The sequence below is a fragment of the Myotis daubentonii genome, chromosome 8 (genome assembly GCF_963259705.1).
Source record: "Myotis daubentonii chromosome 8, mMyoDau2.1, whole genome shotgun sequence".
NCBI lineage: Eukaryota > Metazoa > Chordata > Mammalia > Chiroptera > Vespertilionidae > Myotis > Myotis daubentonii.
Genome location: NC_081847.1, coordinates 91,253,796 through 91,259,871, shown reverse-complemented (window position 1 = coordinate 91,259,871; position 6,076 = coordinate 91,253,796). Strand labels below are relative to the sequence as shown.

The 6,076-nt window shown below is 38.9% G+C and overlaps 1 long non-coding RNA gene across 1 annotated transcript in view; it reads right to left on the bottom strand.

Moving 5' to 3' along the window:
- Nucleotides 1-570: 570 nt before the first annotated feature.
- Nucleotides 571-6,076, bottom strand: part of LOC132240056 (uncharacterized) — a 397,852-nt gene continuing 392,346 nt past the window's right edge. The window contains exon 2 of the long non-coding RNA XR_009454216.1: nucleotides 571-2,492. This is a non-coding gene — a long non-coding RNA (uncharacterized LOC132240056). The remainder of the gene's footprint in view (nucleotides 2,493-6,076) is intronic.

Genomic DNA, 6,076 nt, shown 5'->3' with positions numbered 1-6,076 from the left:
ATTACTATGGCCTTGTAGTATCAGGTAGCATGATTCTTCCAATGTTGTTTTTCTTTCTCAAGATTGTTATGGCTATTTGGGGTCTTTTGTGGTTGGAATTTTTGTTCTAGTTCTGTGAACTATGCCATTGGTATCTTGATAGGAATTGCATTGAAACTATAGATTGCTTTGTGGAGTATGGACATTTTAATGATAATACTTCCTTTCCATGAACATGGTATATGTTTCCACTTATTTGTATTTTCTTCCATTTCTTTCTTCAGTGTTTTATAATTTTCCAAGTACAGGTCTTTTACATCCTTGGTTAAATTTATTTCAAAGTATTTTTTATACAATTGTAAATGGGATTGTTTTCTTAATTTTCCTTTCTGATAGTTCATTATTGGTGCATACAAATGCAGCCAATTTCTGGATATTTATTATGTATCCTGCCATTTTACTGAATTCATTTATCAGTTCAGTAGTTTTTTTGGAGGAATCTTTAGGGTTCTCTATAGAAAGTATCATGTCATCTGCTAGGTTTTTCTATAAAAAGAACCAGAGAAAATGAGGCAATAGTTGAAGAACATCTTGAAGTCAACAAGTTTTATTCACATGAGAGAAGCAAATTACATAGTGGTTAAGAACATAAATTCTCGCATCAGCCTACATAGTTCAAATATTGATTCTATGATTCCCTAGTACTGCCACCCTCAGCTTAACATGCTGTGCCTCAGTTTCCTCATCCATAAAATGGGAATGATAGTTTCTAATTTGAGTAAGGATAAAAAGAATTAACATATGTACAGTTTTTATCACAGGATATGGCACATGATAACTACTATATCCATGTTAACTATTATTTCTATAAAGCATTGCTGTTTATTTATTATTGGGAATGATCTAGGCAAGAGTGTATAATTAATGATGTAAAAGACAGAAGTTTAATTTCATGGGCAAAGATCTTGAGGAAGAAAAAGGTCATGGGACCCAGTGTATTAATGGAGAGGTTGCCTTGAGTAGGAGCAGAGAAAGCTCACCCGTTATAAAGGATGGAGGCCAATGTATATGGTACAGTTGTTGGTAGTCTGTTGCAGAGGGTGGTGGAAAGATAAACAAGTTCTCTTCAGCTTCAGTTTGTCACTGAAATCAGATGCAAAGTTATCTGCTAAGTGAAGAAGGTGGATTAGAGATTTGAGCAGAGAGTAGGTGTAAAATTTAAAAATGACTATATTGGTGTTTTGAATTACTGACTCAAATTTCCAATAAGAAATATTTTTAAAGATTTTTTTATTGATTTTACAGAGAGAGGAAGGGAGAGGGCTAGAGAAACATCAATTTAAGAGAGAAATATCAATCGGCTGCCTCCTTCATGCCCCCTACCATGGATCAAGCCCAAACCTGGACATGTGCCCTGACAGGGTATCTAACTGGCAACCCCTTGGTGCCTGGGATGATGCTAACCAACTGAGCCACATTGGCCAGAGCAAGACACATTTTTTAATGTTGTGAACTGGTACACAATTTATGCATTTAATCTGGAACAAAAGTTTCATGAACAATACTTACTATCCCTATGTGTAATATACACTGACTGTTTCTCTTCATCAATAATGTAGATTGTCACCCCTCAAATTAATTGGCTGTGTCTCAACCAATGGCTGCGTTTCACTGATGGAAAAACCCTTAACTTAGGTAACAGGGCAGTTACCTAGGATGGAGGCCAAAATATATTGTGCCTCAGGACTGAGAGGCAGCGTGGTTAAATGTTTTCCTCTTGAACCATATTTCAGAGCCAAGTAACAGTCGTGAAACAGGTGTATCCACGGACAGGGTTTTGCCGAGGGATTACTAAGGAGAAGGGAAAGAACGTTGAGGACAATGGTGAAATAGATTCAAGCAATAAATAAATAAATTTAAGCTGAGAAATTGTGTTTAAAATTCTCAGAAAGTTGGGCGGTTTGGGGCAACAAATAGACGGTCCTATGCAAAGAGAGAGAAAGAACTGAGGGTGCTGCTTCAAGCGGAAGTAATTAGGAAGACACTCTATAGGAAACGCAGGGAAATCTGGTGTATAGATGTTTGTCTTTCTGCACAGTAAGTGTAAAGTCCTGGCAGGATGTCGGGTCTCGCAGGACCGAGGTCTAAGTGGGTATCAGGTAACCCCTCGGAACTTCATTTACTCGAGGAGGTTGGAAATGCGATGGCTCTAGCCACATGGAGGGGAAAGTGTTTTGTTCTCAGGATGTACCTGCCTAAGGGTTGACCAGGACAACATCCAGTGCCAAGAGTTCAACGCAGAGCCCAGGAAAAGGCTGGAGATGGAGACGGAAGGGAACCCTGTTGTCAAAGTCAGATCAAAAAAAAGAAGAAAAAGAAAAACAAAAAACACCGGTTACAGGGAGATCCAAACACAGGCTGCATTGAACTACCAGCAAATCCTACCGCTTTTTTCCTGTTGAAACAGCACCGTCCATTTCTCAGGGAAAGCCTCTAGGGCAGCGGTTCTCAACCTGTGGGTCCCGACCCCTGTGGGGGTCGAACGACCCTTTCACAGGGGTCGCCTAAGACCATCGGAAAACACATCTATAATTACATATTGTTTTTGTGATTCATCACTATGTTTTTATTATGTTCAATTTGTAACAGTGAAATTAGGGTCACCACAACATGAGGAACTGTATTAAAGGGTCGCGGCATTAGGAAGGTTGAGAAACAATGCTCTAAGGGTTTGAATGCTTTTTGCCTCCCGAGGCAATCTATGGTTGATTAGTAATTTTATCTGCTTGTCCTTTAAGTCGCAAGATTTACCACAACCACAGGATGGTGAGCTGTGGATGAGATAGAGCTCCCTGAATACCTGGAAACTGTTAAGCCATGGAGCTCCCCAGGCCATGACAGTAAAATACCGGTCAAGCTTCTGGGACAGACGCAGCATCGGGGCCAGGTGTCAGCTGTGAAGCAAAGAGGAGACTGGGGCGATGGCTACTCCCAGTCATGGCGTCCTCTTCTCACCAAACCAGCAGCAGCAGGAACTCTGTGCCGACTCTTCAAACCCTGATCACGAGAGTACCCAGTGGCCTCCTCCAACGCCCTTTGGTCAAACAGGGGAGGGAACAAACTCCAAGGTGGAGGGGCTTCTGAAATCATCAGGGAAGGGGGCGGGGGGTTGCATCAGGCACTCTCCGGAGACTCTGCACTGGCAGGGGGGCTGCCAGAGACTGAGCTCCCAGGCAGGTCAGCCCGCGCTCTGGCAGGGCAGCTGGGAGAGCAGCGAGGCCAAGGCCGGGCTGGACGGGAGGAGCCGCAGCACACACACTCACAGGGCTTCGGCATCAGTGCCCATTAAGAAGGGGGGGTGCTTCTCTCCATCTTATTAGTTTCATAGTGTTTGAGGCTAAACAATCTTTGCCGATGCTTCGGCAACCTTTGCAATATATGTTTCAACTATTGAACGTACGACACCCAGTTTACCAAGCGAGTGTTATGAAGAAGAGACATACTCAACTGACAAACATTCTAAAGTGAAAAACAAAACAACACAATGACCAAAAACCTTCCCATTATCTTATTTTCCTAGTTGATTTTTTTTTTTTTGTTAACCCCTAAGGTGCCGGGGAGCGCAATCGCGCTCCTCCTGTCTTTCGCCAAAAGTGCCGGGAGCGCTATCAAAGCTTCGAAAAGGCGTCCAGGTCTAAGTCTGCCTTTATTAGTGATGATGATATTGCTAAATATGTCAATGTAGTAAAGGTTTCCTTAAGTTTTTGAATATGTAGCTTCATTTACTTGCAATTCATAATTTTTTTCCTAAACTGCTGTAAAATCAGCAAAAATGCCTTGGCAATTTTAGCATAGTTCCTAGGATATTGGTTGGCACTCAAAGGGTTAATATGAAATAGGTTGTGCATGTGACTTAGTTAAAATCATTTCGTATTATTAGGAGTGTCTTTTAGGTGTATGACTTCCATGCTTAAAACCCATTTTTTATTCAAATGTCTTACACTGTAAGAAAGAAGTTCTATTATTATTCCCCATGTTATGATGGAAAAAAAAAGACACAGAGAAATTATGCAACTTAACAATATCCCATAGCATCACAGTCTTCAGAATAGAAAATAATAACAATGGATGATTATCTCTGCAAATCAAACTCTAAAATTCTAAAAAATATAGAACAGGATTCTAAAGAGACTCAGAGACTCATTTCTCTAAACAGGAAAACAAAATCCCATACGTAAATTCTCATATCACACACATGATTAACAACCTCATACTAATTTTTAAAAACTACTTGATTTCCTTTATCATAACCAATACGATACAATTAATATGTAATTTATTTAAAATAACTTTGAGAAACAGTATATTTGACTGGGCAGTAATGAAACCATGGAAAAGATAACTGATTATTGAAAAATTATCAAATGTTAATCCTTACAAATAATTATTACAAGCCAATCTTGTGAATTCAAGATAGGCATATGACTAACAGCCACAAATGGTAGGAATGCACTTAAAATGTCCATATAATTAGCATATATAGAAAATTTATTGGCTAAAATCGGCTGTGAAACCTGGCCTGCAGTTTGGTTGACTATTAAATTTAACTTTGTCTCATTATTTCAAAATTTAAATAGTTTTCTCTACATTATTAAGAACTGTAATCTTAAAATAGTAAAAAATAACTTCACAAACACATAGCTATAGCAAGCCATATTGTCCAAAAAGCTATACAATATCTGTTCCTATAGAACTTTCCCAATCCTTGTATTTCAGAGCTTATTTGAAAAACCATCACTATTTTGCATTTATAACTGGTATCCTTGCACTAAAGATATGAACTGTAAATATCTTTTTATATACAAAATGGCCACATCCCAATTTTAATTACACAATTCATTTTGTTAACATAGAAAGTTGTATCTAATAAAAAAAAATCACACAGTTCTATAATTTCAAAGGCAACATTAAAGGTTCTTTGTTGAAGAGATAATGAAGTAATCACCAAGATGTTTGAAACAATAAAGTCAATATTACATTGATTTCAAGGAAAACTAAGAATGCATGCCTTCACATAAAACAGAAGCAGAATAACTCACTTTACAAGAGAATAAAAAAGAGATAGCTTTAAAAAATATATTAAATTCACCAACCCAAGTAAGAATTAAAAAAAAAAAAAAAAGAGGAGAGAAAGAGAGAGAAGGGAAAGAGAGACAAATGGAAAGGAGAGGAGGAGAGGGAGAGAAAGAGGAAGGAGGGGAGAAGGAAGGAGGAGAGAAACGAGGAAACGAGAGGGGGGAGAGAGAGAGAGACCAAAACTTTGTAAGAATAAAAATACATTCTTTTTTTTTAATATATTTTATTGATATTTTACAGAGAGGAAGGGATAGGGATAGAGAGTTAGAAACATCGATCAGCTGCCTCCTGCACACACCTTACTGGGAATGTGCCTGCAACCAAGGTACATGCCCTTGACCGGAATCAAAACTGGGACCTTTCAGTCCGCAGGCCGACGCTCTATCCGCTGAGCCAAACTGGGTAGGGCTAAAAATACATTCTTAAAGCACTTTTTAAACCTAACTTTTGCTGACAAGGTGGGAAACAGAGGTAACATAAATTCAGTGCAAGATTTCATATAGAATACAACCTAGAAACTCAACTCCACCAAAATGGAACAGTTACAACAGTCAACGCCTGGGTGGGAATCTCCCTTTGCATTTTGAAGAAAGGTCTTGTTGTAAGAATAAAAAACATCAATAATGCAGTAAACAGTATATACACACTTTAGAGCACCACACAAACCATTAAGTAGGTAACAGGAGATGACGTTAAAGCAAGGTCTCCACAACGTTTCTCTTAGGCAATACTTTAAGTAGCCTACGATAAAGACTTACATTAATCATTTTTATTGCACTGTAAACTGGCTGTTGTCATTAAACCAAAATGTAAACAATTACGCAGACTTCCTTAATCTTTCTATTTCTGTGGGTCTCTTGGGGTGGAAGACAAGTCACTGAAAACTATGGGAAGCACTGAGGAATGTGTGCACGCACTCACAGCGCTTCCCCCTCACTGTGCATCTCCCTACGACATTCCA